Below are 23,575 nucleotides of genomic sequence, written 5' to 3'. Positions count from 1 at the left end.
AAAGATCATACAAATCAGAGAGCGACTAAAAGCATCTCGGGATAGACAAAAGAGCTACGCCGATAAGAGACGAAAACCCTAGGAATTTCAGGTCGATGACCACGTCCTTTTGAAGGTCTCGCCCTGGAAGGGCATGAAACGTTCGGAAAACATGGAAAGCTAAACCCAATGTACGTTGGACCATTCGAGATCCTTGCTAGGATCGATCCCGTAGCATACAAACTCCAGTTACCTCGAGAGCTCAACAACATCCATCTTGTCTTCCACGTGTCGAACCTAAAGAAGTGTCTACCCGATGAGACACTTGTGATTCCTCTCGATGAGATCGAATTAGACGAGGGTCTACACTTTGTGGAAGAACCTGTCGAAATAATGGATCGTGAAGTCAAGCGTACAAAACAGAGTCGCATCCCGATAGTGAAGGTCCGCTGGAATGCCAAGCGGGGTCCTGAATTCACTTGGGAGTGTGAGGATTCAATGAGGCAGAAGTACCCCCCATCTCTTTCCAAGTTCATGATTGTACTTTATCCTTGAATTTCGGGACGAAATTCCCTCTAACGAAGGGATGATGTGACAACCCGGAACTTCAATCTTGTACAATTAATCAATTCAATCAATATTCAACTTGTTTTTGTCAATTTCTAGTGCTATTTAAGGGGTCATTTAAGTGTTCTAAGCTCGTATATAACCAAGGTTGAGTTTAGGAATGAGTCAGAGTGTTGAATAGTGAGAAAATCGGGCCATACACACCTCATGGAGGAGTGTACGGCCGCAAACATGAGTGTGCGGCCGCTGATATTTGCATATTTAGTCTTATATTAAGTATAGAATTTTATCATTTATTAACTAATTGATTGCATATCATGGACAAAATATACTTAAAAGTGTTTCAATTATGTTTTCAGTCCAAAAGCGAAGCTCAGAAGCAAAAAGAAGCAGGAGAAGCGGTTGGGAGTACGGGAGTTGAACTAAGAAGAAAAATGCCAAAAACACAAGGTACTCGGCAAGTAGGGTCGACTACTCGGCGAGTCGCATCGAAGATTGGAGAAGATAAAGACTCATTGACTTACCGTGTATGGGAATTAAGGGGTGGACTCGACGAGTCGGTCATGGTGTAACATCCCAAAATTTAAGACCAAAATTTCTTTTTAATAAAACATCACTTTAAACAAAGCATCATTCCCAAACATAATTTGAGTATAAGTTTTCAAAAACACATGTTTATTATCAGAGTAAACGTTCCCAGGCTGACTACTCTATGGTGTGTGCCATGCGATCACCCCGAGCTCCTCCCTCCGCTACCGGAAGTACCTGAAAGCAAAACTGAAAACCGTAAGCACAAAGCTTAGTGAGTTCCCCACCTTACCACATACCAATGCATAACCACATGCTGCACATACTGGGCCACGCCCGCTATCCGGGGCCTCGCCCCCTACTACGGGCCTCGCCCGCTACAACGGCCCCGCCGCTCCAGGCCCCGCCTGGCTTCGAGCCCCGCTCGGATACAGATCTGTTTCACTTAGGCCTCGCCTGTCACAGGGCCTCGCCCACTAACATATAATAGCACATAAACGTATCACGTAACATTACATAAGCTAAACATATACTAACAACCCTTGCTCTAAGGCCTCGCCTATCTCTGGGCCCCGCCCGAGTTCTGCTACTGATGAGTCATGGAACCTCGTCCATACTCCTCCTGATAGTGAGGTTCGAGCCCAGCCCACCCTCACTCCTTTCCTAACTTGGGCCTCGCCCCTGCTCTGCTGCTACTGAGATATGGAACACCATCCACACTCTGCTATTGGTGAGATACGGGACCTCGCCCTCTCTCACCTCCCTACCAGGCACATACAAGTATCACACAGACATCAAGTATAAACTATCACATAACCCGCTCCTTGGGCACCCGCCCTCTGTCATTGGACCTCGTCCAAATATCATACTAGCATACTGTGCCTAGGGCTAACCCCCGGGTCTTCTACTCGCAACTACATGGGCCGGCATTGTGGCCGTAGACCCATTCATACAAAGGGAAACTCACCTGATATTGCCGAACTGCCGCTGCTAACCCCTTCGACCGCTACTTGACCGCTAACTCTGAATTGCTGCTCCGCTAGCTCCCCGAGCTACCAACAACAACCCAACACTTAGTCTAACTGACTTCCAAAGGTTAACCAAGTCAACTCTGGTCAAAGTCAATGTCCTGGTCAAAGTCAACCCTCCAGGTCAACCCTACTCGCCGAGTCACCCTGCTGACTCGCCGAGTCCATAAATCCAGAGTCCTTCCACTCGCGACTCTACTCGCTGAGTCAGCCCCTGACTCGCCGAGTTTACTGATTCTCGATTCCTGTCCTGACCAACTCACTGAGTCCTGGCTCGACTCGCTGACTCGAGTCTTAACTCGAAGGGTTTGGGACCACTCGACCTGACTCGCCGAGTCTAAGAACAGACTCGCCGAGCACACGACAAACTTCATCCAACTCGACGAGTTGTTCATCCAACTCGCCGAGTTCATGCCCATCTTCATCCGACTCGACGAGCTGTTCATCCCACTCGTCGAGTTCCCCCTCATCTTCAAGCTACTCGCCGAGTCCACTCGAAGGACTCGTCGAGTCCACTAAGATCCACTTACATGCAGAGGACTTCCGAGTCATGCATGAGCTTCAAACTATAGATCCACCCTCCCCAAGCCTCTTTCCCACGTAAAGTTGCAACCTTTACGTGTAGAGAGTGAGATCTAGGCAAAATACACCCATAGCTAGGGTTTAGGACCAAGAGACTCCAATTTCCACCCAATGGCTGATACTTTATGGGATTACATACCAAAATAAACATGGATCTGAGGTAGCAACCTCAGATCTGGACCTCAAGCTCAAGATTGGTCCTAAACATGGCTTAAAAGCCCCAAAACTCATAACCAAGGAAAAATATGGAGGAGAGAAACGAATTGATACCTTCCAATGCTCTGAAATGTTTCCCAAACCTCAGATCCAAAGCCACTCCCTGATGCTTCAAGGATTCCCACTCCTTCTTCTTCCTTAAACCCACTCAAAAATGGCTAGAAGCTAGATTGAACACAATGGGGGCTTAAGGTGCGGCGTTCTGGGTGCAAGAGACTGTAAAGGAGCCCTAGGAAGAAGATTAAGATGCTTAAATAGGCTCCAAGCCCCGGATTTAGGGTTTTCCTCGCACAGACCAGACTCGCCGAGTCCACTTGACCGACTCGTCGAGTTGGTCACTTTCTTATCGACCCGGATCCCGCTCCGACTCGCCAAGTCCTTCCTTTGACTCGTCGAGTCCCTCTTAAATTTAGGGTTTCTTTTACTTTCTTGGCTTTCAAAATCATGGGTGTTACACATGGACTCGGCGAGTCTGGGCGAATCTATAAAAATGACTTTTCAGATCGACACAAACAATTTTGGAACCCATGGAGAGAAGCAAGCTGCGAACTAAAGTCAGAAGAGACCTGGAGAACGAAGATAAACCCCTAAATCCAATTCCGAAGGAGATTAGAGGCAATTATTATTATTCTTAATTTAATCTATTGTTTTTCATCATGTTTAGACAATTAGAATTCGTTTTTATGCTGACAATTGCCCCAATCATGAGCTAAAACCTTCTAACTTCTGTTTGGGGAGACAATACTGAGACTATGAGTTGATTTATGGCAGGATTGATTTAATATTGGTGACTTTGTTGATTTTAGCTTGTTAAAGAACCTTATGTGTGAATGATAACTATTTTTCTGTTAATAGGAAGAGACTTAAGCTGCATGAACATCTCTTAATTGTTTACCTCATATGATTTATGTGACCACTTTATTATATGTCTAGGAATAGCGAATGTGAAACTAGAATTAACTAGAAAATAGGTAAATTCATGTATGAGCTTGTGTGATGACCATCAACAAGAGGTTAATTAAAGGTCCAATTTAGTTGACCATTACAAGTCTTAATCAACCCGAATAAATAATCTAGTGAATAAAATTAAATTAGATAACTGGCCACTGTTTGAGTTAGTTTGTTCTCTAAGGATTAGTGCAGCGAACATGAATCTAATCACTTGAATCGGTAGCCAATAGAAAGATCAATCCATTGCACTATTGCCATAACATCAACCATAGAATCAATTGAGTTGAACTAAATAGAAGTTCCCTTCATTATTGAATTTAGTTGAATCTTTTCTTATCTAGTTTTTTTAGTTAATTAGTCTAAGTATTAGTTAGTAAGTTTCTAGTCTTGGAAAACTAGAGAAAACCCCTTTATTACTCAATTTTTAGATAAGATTAGTTTTTATTTTTAATTTTTCGTTCCCTGTGTTCGATACCCTATTTATTTAACTTTACCACAATTGATAGGGCCACTGCCTTTGTGTGTTTATTTTATAATTAAAAGTAGGATTAAAACTAGTTGGGTTTTACACACATCAAGTTTTTGGCACCGTTGCCGGGGAACGGTTCAAAAATTAAATCTAATTCCTAATTTTATCGATCCTTTGTGTGAGTTTTTCTTGCACAAAGTTAATTTTTTAGGTGATTTAGTAATTAGGATAGGTCTTGATACATTTCTGTTTTAAAAAGTTAATTAGTAATTATCTTGTTTTTGCCTTGAACTCGCCGACTGAATTCGAGTCAACTCGGCGAGTCCATCGCTGTTACAGTTTTAGTTTTTATTTTATTTTTGTTCTTTTTACGCGTTTTTTTTTGTTTTTTGTTTTGTTTGCAGTTGTTTCATGATCAGAGGATCCAACACTCCGCTGGTACCCCCGCTTGAAGACCCAGAATCCGCATTGAGAAAGAGCAAAGGCAAAGACGTGGAAAGCTCGAATACACCTAAGAAGTCGCCTTTGTCTAACTTGAAGACTGTTTTTGGGAAGAAGAAGAGCAGCAAATCAGGAGCATCTAGCGCCTCTTTAGCAAGCGAAGACCCAATCAAAGAAGACACCGAGTACGAAACCGAGGAAGAAGAAGAACCTACATACGGGCACGACTCTGATTCCGGTGACGAGCTAGATCTTACCATGGCTAACATTGATGAAATCCCCATGGGGGAATGGAAGAAGAGGATACGTGATGACACTGACCTGGGACTTGTGCAACCCGCAATTCCCACAACTGCTACATTTGAGCTTAAGGGTCACATCCTTGCTCAACTTAAGGAGATCCCCTTCACCGGAAAAGACCACGAAGATGCTTACAAGCACTTAGATGAAGTTAATGATATAGTTGATTACTTCAATGTTCTAAATGTGCCTCGGGAAACTTAGCTAGTCCGCATGCTTCCGGTTACTTTGAAGGATGCTGCAAAGGATTGGCTCAAGTCATTGCCCCCAGGATCTATCACTACATGGGACCAAATGAAAGAAGAGTTCATTGATCAATTCTGCCCACCATCCAAGATATCCAAGCTAAAGAAAGCCATAGCTAACTTTGAACAACAAGCTGGAGAGTCATTATATGAAGCTTTGGAGAGGTACAAGAGCCTACTGAGGAATTGCCCACATCATGACCTCAACAGTCAACAAGAAGTCTCCTTCTTTTATGATGGGGTTAATGTTACAACAAGGCAATTACTTGACTCGCAAGGCCCGCTCACAAAGAAGGCACCCCTGGTGATCAAGGAATTAATTGAAGAGTTCTCTAAACATTCTAGAGAATACCATAACCCGCGAAATGAAGTAAGTAGAGGGTAGTCAACACGGTTAACGATGGCATGGCAACAATGATGGCTAAACTAGACAGTTTAGATAGGAGAATGACAAAGATGGATCAAACAATCCATGCTATTCAGATAGGATGTGAAAATTGTAGGGGACCGCACCTAACTAAAGATTGTGACTTGGATGAAAATGGAAACAAGAAGGTGCAAGTATTCTATTCAAGTGGCGATAGATACGATGAAGATTGGCGGAAACCCGAGAAGAAATGGCTCCCGTACGAAGAATACAAAAAGGCAAAGGAAGAGAAATACAAGCAAAAAGAGAGGGGTTTCTATCAAAAGGAAGAACCAACTGTGGAAAGGAAGGCTGATTTGGAAAAAATGTTTACTAGATTTATAGCTGCGTCCGAGAAAAGACACAATGACCATGATGTTGCCATACAAGAGACTAGAACAATACTTAGGAATCAGCAAGCATCTATTCTCAACATTGAGAAGCAGCTAGGGCACCTTGCACAACAAGTGAACGAAAGAAGACCGAGTTTACTTCCAAGCAAAACCGAGAATAATCCACGAATGGAGAACGTGAAGGCTATAACAACTAGTTTTGGGGAAATTATCACTCCTCTGATCCCTGCATAAAAGGTCTCGACTAAGGTGCGTGCAAAAAAGACAGAAGATTCAAGTTCAGCTAAACCCGAAACGACTCGTCGAGTCCCTCTAATGGACTTGACGAGTCCAAGGTCTGATGACAAAACTGTTGTTTCCTTAAAGCCTTATAGGCCACCTTTGCCATTCCCAATTTGAGCCATACCTGATGAAAAGGCTAAAGCGTACAGAACTTTCATGGAACATGTTAAAGCCCTTCAAGTCAACATCCCATTTGCTGAAACGATGCTTGAAACACCTAATTATTTTAACTTGCTTAAGGGTCTCTTTGTTGCTAGAAAAGATATGGTTGAAGTCATGGAGTTAGTATTAGATGAGCTACCAGAAAAGAAGGGCGATCCGGGGAGCATCTCGATTCCTTGTCAATTTGGAAATATACTTGCTACTCAAGTATTGACTGATTCGGGTGCAAGTATTAATCTAATGCCATGTTCTTTCTTGGAGAAGTTGAAGTTATCGGAGCCAAGGCCAATTAATATGAAGATCCACCTAGCAGATAAGACAATCATTCATCCAAGAGGTGTTTGTGAAGATCTTCTCATAAAAGTTGACAAATTTGTATTCCCCGTAGACTTTGTAGTACTTGACATGGAAGAAGACCCCAAAATTCCAATTATTTTGGGAAGACCATTTTTGAATGCAGCGTGTGCATTGATAGATGTATGCGAGTCCACACTAACATTGAGGGTAGGAGATGACTCAGCAGTGTTTAAAGCTATACAAGAGGTTAAGCAAGAAGAAACAAGAAAAGAAGAAGTTTCCTCTATTGATTTGAAGGATGAAGTGCTACAAAAAGAATTTGCACTCTTACAAGAAGAAGATCCAAGTAAATTTCTATTGCCTTCTAGAGAAAATTTTGATGTTGAAAAAGACTTAGAAGAAATAGAGAAGTTGTTGGAGGGAACTGATCCAGAAGAATCAATGGAATGTGTGGAATACGCATCAACTCGCCGAGTCACATCGACAGACTCGACGAGTCTAGTCGAAAAGTTCAGAAGTGTGGGCAACCTTTACTTGCTAGTTACAAGTTCTTTCCATGTTCTTAACATGAAGATTTTGCCAGATCCTTTAGAAGGTCCAGCAGCAAAAGAAGAAAGTGTTAACAATTATTGTAACTTCCAAAATTTTCAAGTAGCTTGCCTTAATACAATGATACAAGGAGATGAAGAAAGGCGACTTAATAAGGAGGCAAGCTTGGGAGAAAAGGAGAATGCAAAGGCTGGGAGTGATGATGCTAATAACTCATCCATTGAGTCACATGCAACCAAACCTCGAGCCCGAGTCTTTTCAAATAATGAAGTAATTACATTTGAAGAAGGAGAAGTACAAAAATGGGGCCAAAGAATGGGGTGAAGAAAAAGAAGGCTGGGAAGCAGATCAGGCAGGCAATTGAAGAAGATACAACAAGGAAAAGGAAAGAAGAATTGAGACAGGCATATAAGAGGAAGATACACGCCTACAAGACAAAGTATAAACCGCAAAAGATTAGGCGTGCATTCCCAATGCAGGAAAATGAAGAAACGTAGATGGGAGGGAGTCCAGCTAAAGACTCCTCAACAAGAAGCGTTTGGCGGGAGGCAACCCGTTATGAGAGTTTGCTTTCTTTTATCTTTCTCGTTTTAGTTTTTGTTTGATTTTCTTAGGACTTTTTTGTTTTCATCTTCTAATTCATCAAACATGTTTGCTTGAGGGTACGCATGGTCTGAGTGTGGGGTGGATTGAATAATTTTTATTAATAGATGACAAAATGATATAATTTTTGAAATGTTTGCAATAGACAAGGCAAGTTGGTACCCTGACTCGACGAGTCTATTCAGAATCCAGATAACCTTCATTCACGACTCGACTCGCTGAGTCTGATCATGACTCGACGATTCGACTTTAATTACTGGAAAAAAAATTATTATATTTTTACATCTGGTAAAACTAGGTTTTTCACCCTGATTTGAACATATCTCATTCCATACTCGCCGTGCGCCTCTTTTTGTTCTCTCTCAGGCACTCATCAAGTTCTTCCAATTCTCTTCAAATTTCTCAAATTTCATCAAGCAAGGTACTTAATTTCTTCAATATTACTGTTAAAGTCATGATTTTTAGATGATTAGAAGAGTCATTTTGATGGAACACCTGTTTTTGAAATTTTGTGAATTTTTAGGGTTTTGATTTCAGTTTAATTAGGGTGTTTTGGATGGATGTTCTTGCACTAATACACCTTCTGCACATTCCTGGACAAACCCTTGGGCCAATTTTGAGTTTTTATAGGTGAAATCTCACCGACCCGTCAACTGGCTCGCACACTTGCGCAGTTCATCAGACTCCCCGAGTCATTCATGGACTCGACGAGTCCAGTCGGGAACCCAGATAAATTCTGTTTTAAAGTGTTTCTATGTTTTCTGGATTGTTTGTTATTTGTTTTTCAGAAACATGTTTTCACAGGGTCAAAGCTCTTGGGGAAGTCAAGGGGATTTTCCTTGGTTGCATTTTCCACGAATCGACTCAAATTCAACAAGGAATAAGTGGAAAAAGAAGCTTGTGGAACTCCAGAAAAAAGAGATTTGTGCTCCCAATATAATTGATTGGAAATGGTTGGGGAGAGTTCGTTATGAAGAGGAGTTGGCTCCTTATATAATCAAGACGTTTGTACACAATGGAGTATCCATCACGTGTGATGGATGGAGTCGTGTCTTCCGTATTCAGGAACCGATCTATCATGAGCTGTGCTTGGAGTTCTTTTCCACAATACATTTCCAGGGTGTGGATGATTATTATAATCCCGGAAGTATTACTTTTTGTCTTGGGGGCGAAGTTCATCATTGTTCTATGGTGGAATTGGCTTGGAGATTGGGAATATATGACCAACAAGTGGTCAACACGGATGCATTTCGTACCTTTTTGTAGCATTGCCATAAAGCATTTCCGGATGGGATCACAAGTTCAAGTTGGTGGAATACCATTGCCAACATGGTTTACATTCCAATGTCGGCTCAAGAAGGGAGCATACGATCACCTACGCACCGCCTTATTCACCGTCTTATTTCAAACACCATTAACCAAAGGAAAGATGATGACAAGGTTTCTAACCTTGATGTTTTCTTTGTTTGGACCATCATCACACCTAATACGTTTTGCAACATTCCATGGTGCATAGCTTCGTACTTGGCGGAGCGAGCGGTCAAGGACCGCAAAACTTCAAAAATTAATGGTGGCATGTTCGTGACACGTTTATCCCACTCTTATGGGTTAATGACTAGTGGTGCTTGGAACTTGCTGACGGAGATCTCGACATCTCCCTTTAATCCTATTCTTTTTCGCAGGGCACGCATCATTGAGGATTATGGTGGGGGTCATTACGCTATTCCACATGATGATGCCGTGATCGGACCCGAGGAACCAGGAAGGCGGGTTCGACCAAGACGGGAGCAAGCACACCATAATCCACCGGTGATTCCGGTCGAGGACAATGTTCCCCAGGAGTGGTATGATGAGGAAGGGAGGAGATATTTGGATGATTTGGCTCGGAGTTCAAATTTTACAAACCAATCTTTCATCCAATTATTTGAAGATTTCCACCTCCAACATGTGGACAGGGGACAATTTCCGTATGTTCCAAGTTGGGATGAAAGGATAACCGCAAGGCAAGGAGGAGTCGGTGGAGCGGGGCTGTGCATGGCGATGATGAGGAAGAGGATGATAATTAGTTTTTTTTAGTATTTGTGTTTTGTTGAACAATTTGTTTTTATTTTGTTTGGTGTGTTTTGAATTCTTAATTAGGACTTAAACTTATGTGCTTGATGTTCTATTTGCCTTGGTTCCTTTCAGAATTTGGATTAGGAAATGCTTGCATAAGGAGTCTAGAGAATGTGAGAAAAACATGGAAACTAGTAAAGAAAAGTCGACGTATTGGGTCTAAGTGTTGAGTACGGTCCTAAAGGGTTTATGAGTGAATGGTTACTGAAGCAATGGGAAGTTTTTGAAGTCCATTAAAAGCTGGATTCCAGATAGAGTTTATTAATTTTCCACCCAGCGATGACTCGTCGAGTGCAGTTGTCCTACTCAACGAGTCTAAGTATATTTTCACGACTTCAACATTATTGAGCTATGACTCGACGAGTTATTCATTAACCTACCACAAGGGCTGCTGGCTTGATGTTGTTAGCTACACCATTTGACCACTTTATCTTTGTAATCAATTCCTGAAGATTTTACAGTATCTTTCTTGCACATTTGGATCTACCCACATGCGATTTGATGCCCAAGACATGGATGAGTTGTTCCCATGTTTAAAGTCGATTAAAGTAGGAGCTTAATAGAAGATGATCGGTCTAGCGACTAACTACCACAGGGGAGTTTGTTCCAATTCCCTCTATATTTTATTTTTTTTATTTGTTTTTCTTTCATGCATTACATGCAATGAGGACATTGCATGAATTAAGTGTGGCGTAGGGGTTTGGTTACATCTTAGTAAATTTAGAATCCTAATTTAGGTATATTTTGAAAAAAAATTTGCATACCAAAAAAGTTGCTTAGGACTTAATTTAGAAATTTTGGTAAAAGTAATTAGGATTCCTTGATGGAATTATGTTGGTAATTGCATGAAGACCCAAATATTTAGTTGAGCCTATATACGTTCTAGTTCATTTGTGGCCCCCTTTATTCCAGTGAAATCATGGGACAAAAACACGACCTTACTTAGCCCGAAGGACGCAATATGTCTACCATTGTGTACCAGAAATGTATCCAGGAAAATTATTATTTTATCCAATAAATGTCGAAGTTGAGTGCCCTTGCTTAAGCATGTAGGTTTTGAAAAAAAAGAAAAAAGTGAGGTATATGTGAAAAAAAAGAGAATTACAAGAAAAAGTTGTAAGAATTTTGGCGCGGTAAAAATTGAAGATACCAAAAATTAAAAAGATCAAATTCCAATAGCTCCATAGTGGTATCGAAAAGTTGTAATTTTCTAGATTATGTATGCTTGGGTTGCTCAACCAAAAATACCTTGAGGATAGAAGGTTTTCTGCGGATGGATTCGGAGGGATGCATAAAATGAGCATTGTTCAGGATAAGTGGGTGAATGTTTATGAGGATTGTAAGTATTTGGAATATTGGGGGGGGGGGGGGGGGGGGTTTAGGGAAATTTTAGACACAAATGCACGCGTTGCGGTTTTGGCGTAATGGTTGGGTTCGATTGGAGTTGTCTTATGTGATTCTACTGTACTAAAATTCAGTTTTGCTTGGGGGCAAGCAAAAGTCAAGTGTGGGGTATTTTGATATTTGCATATTTAGTCTTATATTAAGTATAGATTTTTATCATTTATTAACTAATTGATTGCATATCATGGACAAAAGATACTTAAAAGTGTTTCAATTATGTTTTCAGTCCAAAAGAGAAGCTCGAAAGCAAAAAGAAGCAGGAGAAGCGGTTAGGAGTATAGGAGTTGAACTAAGAAGAAAAATGCCAAAAACACAAGGTACTCGGCGAGTAGGGTCGACTACTCGGCGAGTCGCATCGAAGATTGGAGAAGATAAAGACTCATTGACTTACCGTGTACGGGAATTAAGGGGTGGACTCGACGAGTCGGTCATGGACTCGGTGAGTCCGGGCGAATCTATAAAAAGGACTTTTCAGATCGACACAAACAATTCTGGAACCCTTGGAGAGAAGCAAGCTGCGAATTAAAGTCAGAAGAAACCTGGAGAACGAAGATAAACCCTAAATCCAATTCCGAAGGAGATTAGAGACAATTTTTATTATTCTTAATTCAATCTATTGTTTTTCATCATGTTTAGACAATTAGAATTCGTTTTTATGTTGACAATTGCCCCAATCATGAGCTAAAACCTTCTAACTTCTATTTGGGGAGACAATATTGAGACTATGAGTTGATTTATGGGAGGATTGATTTAATATTGGTGACTTTGTTGATTTTAGCTTGTTAAAGAACCTTATGTGTTAATGATAACTATTTTCCTGTTAATAGGAAGAGACTTAAGCTGCATGAACATCTCTTAATTGTTTACCTCATATGATTTATGTGACCACTTTATTGTATGTCTAGGAATAGCGAATGTGAAACTAGAACTAACTAGAAAATAGGTAAATTCATGTATGAGCTTGTGTGATGACCATCAACAAGAGGTTAATTAAAGGACCAATTTAGTTGACCATTACAAGTCTTAATCAACCCGAATAAATAATCTAGTGAATTAAATTAAATTAGACAACTGGCCACTGTTTGAGTTAGTTTGTTCTCTAAGGATTAGTGCAGCGAACGTGAATCTAATCACTTGAATCGGTAGCCAATAGAAAGATCAATCCATTGCACTATTGCCATAACATCAACCATAGAATCAATTGAGTTGAACTAAACAGAAGTTCCCTTCATTATTGAATTTAGTTGAATCTTTGCTTATCTAGTTTTTTTAGTTAATTAGTCTAAGTATTAGTTAGTAAGTTTCTAGTCTTGGAAAACTAGAGAAAACCCCTTTATTACTCAATTTTTAGATAAGATTAGTTTTTATTTTTAATTTTCCGTTCCCTATGTTCGATACCCTACTTATTTAACTTTACCACAATTGATAGGTCCACTTCCTTTGTGTGTTGAGTTTATAATTAAAAGTAGGATTAAAACTAGTTGGGTTTTACACACATCAGCCGTACACCCACTCCCTTGGAAACACACTCACTTTTGGGCAGCACCCTTACCCCTATATAAAGGGTTGCCCCCTTCCTTTCATTCCTTTAGCACCTTGGCAGCACACAACCTCATTTCATCTCAAGTTTCTCCAACTTTGAACCTTCCAAAGCATCAAGAACGTGAGTACTTCTTCCTCTAGCTTACAATCCATGAAAGACCACTCTATCCAAGCTCTAACTATGCAAAAACGTCATGTTCTTCGTGCTTGGAAGTGAGTGCGGCCGCACACCCTCTTAGGGTGGCTGAACACCCTTAAAACACCCTCTAAAGTGAGAGTTTAACTTTGATAATCGATGTAGACATGCCCCTAGCCTTGTTGCACCTTGGAATGGACAATTTGGGCATCATTTTGAGGGGTGTACGACCGCACACACCTGTATACGGCTGCACACACCATTGTGCGGCAGCACACCTAAGTGTGCGACCACACACTCTTGTGTGTGACCATACACTCATTGTAGAGCCTTAAACCCACCTCTAGGACCCCTATGTTGCACTTCAATTGAGTATAGACCTTGAACACTTTGTGGATGTGAGTATGGACCTTGAGAGCACTTCAAAGACACCACATTTCATGAGTGTACGGCCACACACCCATTGGGCCGCACACACACTACAAGTGGCCATATACCCCCTATACTCAATCCTACAAGGTCCTTTCACTTGGTGCAAGTAATTTCAAGTCCCTAGAGTAAATTCCAATGGTATTTAGTAGTGAAATACCTTCATTTGACTCTTTTATGTGTCATTGCATGTTAATTAGGATCGAATTGTCTTCAAGGCTTCACTTGAACACCCGGCTCTTCGTATAGATCCTTCAATCAAACCACTTACCCAAGGTGAGTTCATACCCGTACATTTTTCTGTATTTCTAATGTTTTCAGGGGGAATACAAGTTAAACATAAATGTTTTCAAAACTCATGAAATTCTCATACTTTAACCCTATTGTACTATGTTGAGCATAAGGGTCGTTTTTCACTAAAATTGCATAGTATTTCCGGATCCGCTATTCATTACGTTATACATGCAAACTATAATCGGTATAGTTTGCGATTTTTCTAGACATAAGAAGTATAGAAACTTTCACTACTAAATGTATGCACTAAGACAGAAATAGTTTACAGTTTGCATCACTACTTTATCACTTTTTCATAACCGTAATTATCTCTATGAACGGTATATATTCGGACTTTTACTACGGTAGAACGCTACTACACTACATGTAAACTAGATTGTACGATACCGTGAGGCGCTACTTCACTACTGTACCCTTAGGAGTACAGGGATAAATCCTATCATAGTATAACCAGAGTCTCTTGGAGGGAGACCATGAGATTTGTGAATAGATCTATTCGGGACTGACAATCCCACACCTGAACTCCTAGCTACAGTTAGGCAGGCATGCCTAGGGTGACAAATGTCATTTAACTCGACGCCTGAAGAACGTTGGAAAGGTCTCTAGTCATATCAAGTATGGTTATACGACTCACGTTATGTATAAATCACCTTTAGTTTACAATCTGACACTCTTCAACGGTTTTATTCAGACTAAATAGAACTAAAACACACAACGTATATTGGCCAAAGACAGGGTTTTCAAACAGAACCAATTATGCAATGGCTTCACATACAAAATACTTATACTTCATGATTAGCTTAGCTAGTCACATGAGGTAGTATTTTCGCATATCACTACAGTTTTCAGTAACGAACATTCATGGTTTTATACGGAATCGATAACGCTAGATTTTCATTAAAGAAAATATTGGATTTTCTTGGAAACATACAGATATTCATGGTTTACTACAGAACTGATAACGCTAGATTTTCACTAAAGAAAATATCGGATTTTCTTGGAAACATACATATATTCATGGTTTACTATAGAACTGATAACAGTACATTTTCATTAAAGAAAATATCGGATTTTCTTAAAACTATACAAACATTTCTGCTAGCTCATAAACAAATTTCATTACAAACTACTGCTTATGAACTCACCAGCTTTATGCTGATATTTTAATCTACTTGTATTCTCAGGAAATCCGTAGACAGGTACCTGCTGGGTTTTTGAGGAGTTGGAGCAATACGAGTTTAATGTTTATATTCATACAAACTGTATGATGTAATCCAAACAAGTATCAGACAATTTCCAAATTGATGTAAACATTTTTATTTAAGTATTTAATGTAATGGTTGCGTTGCTATGATTGCTATTATACAATTGTTGTGACGCTATACATGACGTCCTCCACCCCAGAACATTTCCGCCATTTTAGTTTTGGGGTGTGACATACACTGGATTTTGTAACAAATTAAGAAGAAATTCTTTCAGAGGATCATGGATGCCTAATGGCCTGTTCATGACAAAATAATATTCTAAATTTCCTTTCAAGTGTTACACTATGTTTAACTTAATACCTATAAAAATACAATCTTGATATTGTAAGATTGATAAATTAACTTACAAAGCCATTTGAATTTAACAGGTTATTCTTTAAACAAGCTTGAAGAAAGAGGAATAGTCATACATTTTATCATTGGCAAAAGGTTTTCTAATTCACTCCTATTTTTATATCCATTTTCTTTTATATTCTTTTTTATACTTTTTGATAATGTAAAGCATAAAATTTCATATCTCTAAATATTATTAAAAGAGAACCTTAAATTCTCCACTTAAGTTTTTTATACAAAACAAAACAGGTTGTACTGTGTAGAACAGGTTGTACTGTATTTGGATATTTGGAGGTTGTACTGTGTAGAATAGACTCTACTATATTTGGATATTTGGACTGGTACTAATGTCAATGGGATAAAAAGTGCACTTTTTATTACTCCACTCACAATCTCTTTTCTATGCAAAAAGACATAAATATCCTTTCCATATTCATCATTAAAAATAACCCTAACACAGTGAAGCAAACTCCACGTCAGCATCTCATGTTTTTTCCTTTACTTGTGACTACAAATATGTTGTGTTTCCAAGGATTATTCTTCTATCTTGAAGCAGCTTCATTGCTCCTCCATAATTTCTTCATTTATCACATCAGTCCACCTATACACGAGGTCCATGAATGTGCCAACTCATATTTACTTTCTTTATATTTATATTTAATTTTCTGAATTAAATTATTAACGTTAAAATTCTCTATTTATTTGTATAAGAGTTGTTGTAGCTAGGAGCAGCAGCCATATGTTCAAATGATCCCATATCTGAAGATGCTTATAAACTGCGTGCATCCTGGTTATGTGATCACAGATATGTCAGGTCAAACAAACAGGATACATTTCACCGGAAGAAGGTGATAAAGCTCCGATGATGGTTATGTGATGGTTGCTTTGTTGCCTAACTATCATCGGCTTTGATATGGATGAAGGCTGGTATTCATTTTATTATTGTGATTGTCCTAAAAAAGTTACTAAAAATGATGTTGATGTTGATGCTGGCCCTTTTCACCGTGATGGTTGTGGATTAGTCTCTGATGTATATCGAAAGTAAGTAATTATTACCTCTTGAACTATGCATGCATTTAACTTTTCATATATTTCATTGTGTATCATGTGAAGCTAAATATAAGTATTATGTTAGAATTTTAGGATTAGGATAGTAGTTCGTGTGCAAGATGAAACTGGGTCTACTTCGTTCGTATTATTTCAGCGGCATGTAAAAGATCTTATTCATCGTGGAAACCAATGGTTGATGGAAAAAATAGCTAATGTTTGATAATATATCTCCATTATTTAAATAATTGACATATATGGTTTTTCTTCATTAACTTTTCAACTAATTCGTTGTAATGTAAATTAGGATCAAGGACGCCAACAGATACCTGATGAGCTCAAAATCCTTCTAAATAAGAAGTATGTCTTCAAAGTTCAGATATCCAAGTTCAATTTGCAGAACAATTATAGTGCTTACAATGTGCAGAAGTTGACTAATGATGAAAGGGTTCTTGCTGAGGTTTTTAAACGGTCACCAAATCATGAACACCATATTCTGAATGATAATGGTACTCCTATTAACAAGCCAAATAAGGTTGGAAACTGTCTCATATATATATATATATATATATATATATATATATATATATATATATATATTTCCAAAGTCAAACCCTATGATCTCTGTTCAATATATTTTTCTTTCATTTTCATGAATTTGTGTAAATATGTTACGTTTTTTATATTTTACTCGGATCGGATTTTTATTCTTTTATATGTTTTCTACAGGAAAATACTGATTCTGGGCATGATGACAATCTTGATGTTGTTGATCTTGAAGCTTCAACACCATCATCTAGTACGGGGAAGCGCCTTATTGAGATTGATGCCAACACTGACTCTTTGGAGTGGTCTTCATCAAAAGGTGGTGTTGTTCTTGCTACCTTGAGGATCCCAAATATGGAAAAGTTGGAATAATACCTATCAACATTTTACATTTCATCTTCAATATGTTTACATATATTTTCTTTTTAATCTTTTGTGTGTCGCACTTTTAATTGTCTGTTTGTGGATCTTTGGGTTTTTGTTAAAATTTTATTGGGTTGTTATTTGGTTTGAACGCGATTATATTCGTGTTATTTATGACAATTTCAAGTTATTAAACTATTTTGATTTAGTGAATATTTTGTTTCTTTTTCTTTCTTTCATCATTTGATTTTATAAATTTATTATATATACATTATTATTCTAAATGAAGCATAGCATATATATATATATATATATATATATATATATATATATATATATATAATTTAAATTTGATTTTGACAAATAAAAGTAGTTGAAATACATATATAATAAAAATATAAAAATTTGTGTATATATATATATATATATATATATATATATGTATACATGAAAATTTATATTTTTATTATATATGGTATTTCAACTATATTTATTTGTCAAAATCAAATTTAAATTTTATTTGCATAAATATACATCATTTGCAAATGGTAACAGAATAAAATCATGGAATAAGTATTCAAAATCTATTTTTCTATATTGCATTTATTCCCTCCATGATTATATGCAGGCTTTATTTTATACCTAATTTAAACCCAACTAATATTCAGTTCCTTTATTTAATTATATACAAAATTTATTTTTTTACCTAATTTAAACCCTTCTAATATACAGTTCCTTATTTAAAGTCTTAGAAATCATCAACATCACTATACATATAGAGATATAACCAAGCACCTAAAACTTATCAAACATATTGAAATAAGTGACATTTCATATGCTTCGAGAAAGAAAAAACCTACAAGGTATGTTAGAAATGTTTTACCCAACAACACCATTGTCTAACATCACAAATGGTAAGATTCATATTTAAGCATTATGTTTATATTTGAAGTGTTTAAATGTTTTTAATGTTCAATTTGTATAACTCTTTTTAATTTATATTTCATTTTGAGCTTTTGATACACATACAATTGTTATTTAGTGAACACATCCTCTTCATGTAGTGCTCTAAAAACACCATCACATTCAACAATACAAACAATATCCCACAAAGATTCATTTTTTATATGTTATGCCTCTTTCTTATTACATATTTGTTTTTATATTTGCTTATCTATTGTAATATTAATATTTTTTAATGTATCTCCCCCGTTTATGATATGGATTTTCATTTCAGAAAATAATTTTTTCATACCCCCTAATTGTCAAGTTACTCGAAACCTTACCGAATTACCTTCGGCTACCCCGTCTCATAACATTAATATACACCTAAATATTCAATCCACATTTATTTCCTCAAGGACGCCACTTTCACAGCTAACCAGTCAAGGTAAAGTATTCTTAATTTCTTTTATATTATATTTATATTTTTACATCCACTTCTTGAATCATATAACATCAATTTTAACTTCCCAATATATAAACTTTTATCATTTAATTTTTAATACATATATGTCTATAATATTTAATTTGTATAACTAATTTTTTCCTTTAATATCTTATTTAATTTAATATTTCATAAATACTATTCAACTTTAGTTCATTCATCCTCGTCATCAAATGCTCTAAAAACACCATGTCATCCAACGATACAAAGAAATTCCCACAAAGGTATATTTTCTTATATTATATGCCTATTTTGTATTGCATTTTTTGTTTTTTTTTTCTATTTGCTTATGTGTGTTAAATTCGTATATTTTATTTATATATTTCGCTTCTTTGTCATACAAATTTTCATTTTCAGAAAATAATTTCTTCGTACCCCCTAATTGTCGAGTTGCTCGAAAGTTTACCAAATTACCTTTAGAAATCACCGGTCAAGGTAAATTATAATTAATTTCTTTAATATTATATTTACATCCACATCTTAAATCATATAACCACAATTTTAATTTTCCAATATAGTAACCGTTAAAGTAAGAAAATAACAATTGTAATCTACCATATACTTCCTATACTTCAAATGAACATACAAATCAAAATTCAACAACTTTCAATGTTATTAACATGCATCATAAACCTGATCATACTTTTTCCTACTATTTGATTACTAATTAGTACATATATATATATCTTTATTCTATCAAAATTTTATTTACATCATCTCTAATATTATATCGTATCTCATCTTTCAAAAATCCTTCACGAACATTACCAATACAAGCATCCTGATTATCCAGTGCTCTAGACTTTTCCAACAACCAAGATACAATTCAGCACAACAACACAACTCATTCAATAAGAGGGAAACGGAAACAATTTAATACAAAATATATTCCTTTTTTTGAGTTGAATGAAGATTTTGTTGAACCTTCAGGTACCCATATTGTTCAACTTGATCGTTCATTTATTAATAATGATCAGCTTCATCATTCAAGTGTGTTATTATATATTTTATTTATACATACAATTACACATTTTTCAGTTGGTACCAGTGCTAACTCTAAAGAAAAGAAAAAAAGACGCGGACCAATTTCTACAAAAAAAAAAAAAAAAAAAGAAGAAGAAGACACAAATATGTATGCCTTCTACTTCAAATGCTCAAAATGATGTCACCGGTAACAATCAAAGTAAATTTATCGAAATAAGCAAATGTATTATATCCATACCATAAATTCTTTGTCATTACAAATAAAATGCCGTTACTCTATTACATTTCAAGCATACCACAAATATAATTTGGTAAACTTTTTTATTTATTTACAGATTATTTGGATTCTGAAGATGTTGTATATGTTTGCTCAGTATGTAAAGCTAAAGTGTGGCAAGGAGAAGCAATTCGAGGAAATAAAGATTTAAAGAAAACATATCATTCCATTTGTTGTGACAATGGAAAAGTTGAACTAGCCAGTTTGATTCACCCACCTCAGTTGTTGCTTGATTTATATAGCGGTGTTTCTGAAAAAGGTCAAAACTTTATAGAGAATGTACGTTGATACAATATGATGTTTGCATTCACATTTATGCCTTGAAATATTATCATATTACAGGCAGCTTACTTCCCGAAGAGGGTGAATTACCAAGATTTTGCTACTTGTACATATATGATACCGATCATGAGGTTCAAAATAGATTTAAAGCATGCGAGTATGTAAATACCCTATATTCTATAACTGCATTACTTATATATATATATATATATATATATATATATATATATATATATATATATATATATATATATATATATATTATTACAAAAATTTTATATCCATTATTGTTTTTTATGTTATTGTAGGTCTAATAAGAAGAAAAAGACCACATCTAACGAGTCCATGGCAAATCCGTTTTCTCTTTGAGTTTTGGACTATTCACGAGTTGATGGGCTTATTGGATTTCATCGATCCATTGGCTAAGCAATTTATAATGGCATGTGATCAGTTCGGTTCAAATCCAATGTGACAACCCGAAAATTTTTTCGTTATCCTTATCCAGTTTCCGTTAATACAATTTGGGTTTTATTAAATTCCGTCAAATTTCTTGGTATGGGAAAGACTTTATGTTTTTAAATAAATAATATGTATTTTATACAAGTCGGAATAGACCAGAAATCACGCGAAAAAATCGAAACTTCACTCGAATCACCGAGTTCACGGCCAGGACGAGTTTACGACCGTAAACTCGTGTATGGCCGTAAACCCGTTTACGGTCGGTGCTAGGTGGACCCCACCACAGACCATAACCCTGGCCTATAAATACTGGACCCCCACCCTCATTTAAACCTTCTTGTCCGGAAACACCCACTTTCTCTCTCTAAACCTCTTGACCGTAAACACCAAAAATTTCTTCTTTCACCCGAAAAACGCCAGAAATCGTCATTTGGGGCCGTTTGGGAACATCTGGAACACTTTTTTGTTAAAAAAAGCACTCTTGTTCTTGATTTTATGACCGTAATCCTTCATATGTTTAAAAGCCGCAAACTCAGTTCACGGCCGTAAACCCAATTCTCGTCCGTAAACTACATTCACGGCTACACACCCAGTTCACCATCGTAAACCCCATATACGGCCGTAAACAACGATTTTGTAGTGAAAAGCCTATTTCCTCGATTCAACCAAGTCCCGATAACATTCCTTAACCGAAACCAAGTGTTTACCTGACACATTATCTAACGTTATCGCTAATTTAGATACATATGTGTATTTATTGATATTAGGATTCCGTTAAGTGTAACGTGCGTCGACTCAAGGATCTTCCGATTCAATCCTTTGCGACCAACAAACTGTGAGTTCATACCCCTATACTTTTTTTAGTTTTTAAAATGTTTTCAGGGGGGGTACAAGCCAAACAGAAAGGTTTTCACAAGTTAAAACTGATGCAATTTAAACGGTTTTACATCAAACATTTAGATACTTTATCCCTTCTGTATTATGCGGAGCATAGGGGACGTTTTCTAAAAATGTAATTGCATAGTTTTCAGAACAGTACATGAACATAACATACCAGTCAAACTATAATAGGTATAGTTTGGGAACTTCATTATCAACTTTACAGTTTCAAAATACGTACCAAGTCAAACACATAAACTATGACAGATTTAGTTTATCCACACAGATAACAAGAGTATTTTGCTAAATAATTATCTTTGCGTATAATTATTTATACTCAACACCGTATACAAACGATTTCAAACATGAGAACAACAGAACAACACGTAAACTAGTTAATACAGGATTGTGAGACCTTCTTCATAGTACCCTTTGGGGTACTAGTAAATCCTCACCTTTAGTATAACCAGAGTCTCCTGGAGGGAGAGCATGAAATTTGTGAATAGATCTATTCGGGACCGACAATCCCACACCTGAACTGTTAGCTACACTTAGGCAGGCATGCCTGGGGTGACAAATTTTGTAATCGTACGACGCCTAAAGAAACGTCAAAGAGGTCATCAGTCATATTAGGATGGTTATACGACTCACAATAGTATAAACGAACATTTGTTTATGGGATTTTCCTTCTTTAATAGTTTTATTTTAATTATTAAGACTACCTAATTACTACACTGGAGGGTATTCCAGTGATACAACCTTTGGTTTTATTTTAAGTAATAAAACTACCTCACTTACTGGCGGTAGCTAGGGTTTTCATATAGAACGTACATCACTTATTGGCGGTAGCCAGGGTTTTCAACAGAACATACGTCACTTACCGGTGGTAGCCAGGGTTTTCAAATGTAACACATTTTACTTACTGGTGATTGACCGGTGTTCGATACAAACAATATTTTACTTATAATGAAAAAAATCATTTGTAGATATTCAGTGACTAGTTTTCAATACAAAAACATGCTTATGAACTCACCAACTTTATGCTGATACGTTTTCAAAACCACTTGTATTCTCAGGACAACGATAGACAAGTACCTTTTCCAGCTTTTGGAGAAGATAGAGCGTTTTTGGAGTCTCGTCTTTATCTTTTGCTAGTTTTAATGTATACAAACTATGTTTCCTAACAGACGTAAATATTCATATTGTAATGTAATGGTTGTGTTTACTTTGATTGCTATGATACGATTGTTGTGATACTACGCATGACGTCATCCGCCCCTGGACGTTTCCGCTGTCTGTTTTGATGGTTCGGGGTGTGACAAATTGGTGTTAGAGATATTGTTTATAGTGAACTAAGTATACCGAACCTTACACGGTATACAACTATAAACACCAAGGGGCTGGAGCGCTCTGAACTACAAGTATACTTAAAAATACAAGTATTTTGCAAAAAGTACACAAGTATACCTACATAGCAGAAACAGTATCATGTGTAAAACAAACAAAAGTATTTGGATGTTGGATACTTCAGCTAAACCTGGGTAGTTATGTAATCATGTCTAGGGTCAATATAGCTTGATTAACTATATTTACTCGAGACATGACCAACATGTGCTTGGGAGTGACTGTTATGTTGCAACAGGCCTAAAACTTACCAAGTATTCCTATCACAAGATATCGATATAACAAAACCTACAACTTAAGATACTATAGGAGTATTTTACTAGAGTGAAATTCATTGTAGAGATTCATTTCCAAGTGTTGCTACTCATTCCTTTTTGCGATAATTTACGTGCGTTAGTAGTTTTTCCTTGT

General features: G+C 37.0%; 1 long non-coding RNA gene and 1 other non-coding gene across 2 annotated transcripts; one reads left to right on the top strand and one right to left on the bottom strand.

Moving 5' to 3' along the window:
- Positions 1-5,403: 5,403 nt before the first annotated feature.
- On the bottom strand, positions 5,404-5,510 carry LOC111881925 (small nucleolar RNA R71). Its single transcript, XR_002846998.1, has one exon. It is a non-coding gene; the product is annotated as a small nucleolar RNA R71 (small nucleolar RNA).
- Positions 5,511-18,263: 12,753 nt separating this feature from the next.
- LOC128126278 (uncharacterized) lies at positions 18,264-20,946 on the top strand. Its single transcript, XR_008224060.1, has 3 exons — positions 18,264-20,399; positions 20,483-20,579; positions 20,731-20,946. It is a non-coding gene; the product is annotated as an uncharacterized LOC128126278 (long non-coding RNA).
- The last annotated feature ends 2,629 nt before the right edge of the window (positions 20,947-23,575 follow it).

Source organism: Lactuca sativa, chromosome 5 (assembly GCF_002870075.4).
Source record: "Lactuca sativa cultivar Salinas chromosome 5, Lsat_Salinas_v11, whole genome shotgun sequence".
Taxonomy (NCBI): domain Eukaryota; kingdom Viridiplantae; phylum Streptophyta; class Magnoliopsida; order Asterales; family Asteraceae; genus Lactuca; species Lactuca sativa.
Note: the sequence above shows the minus strand (reverse complement) of the source record. Positions and strands in the feature narration are given on the sequence as shown.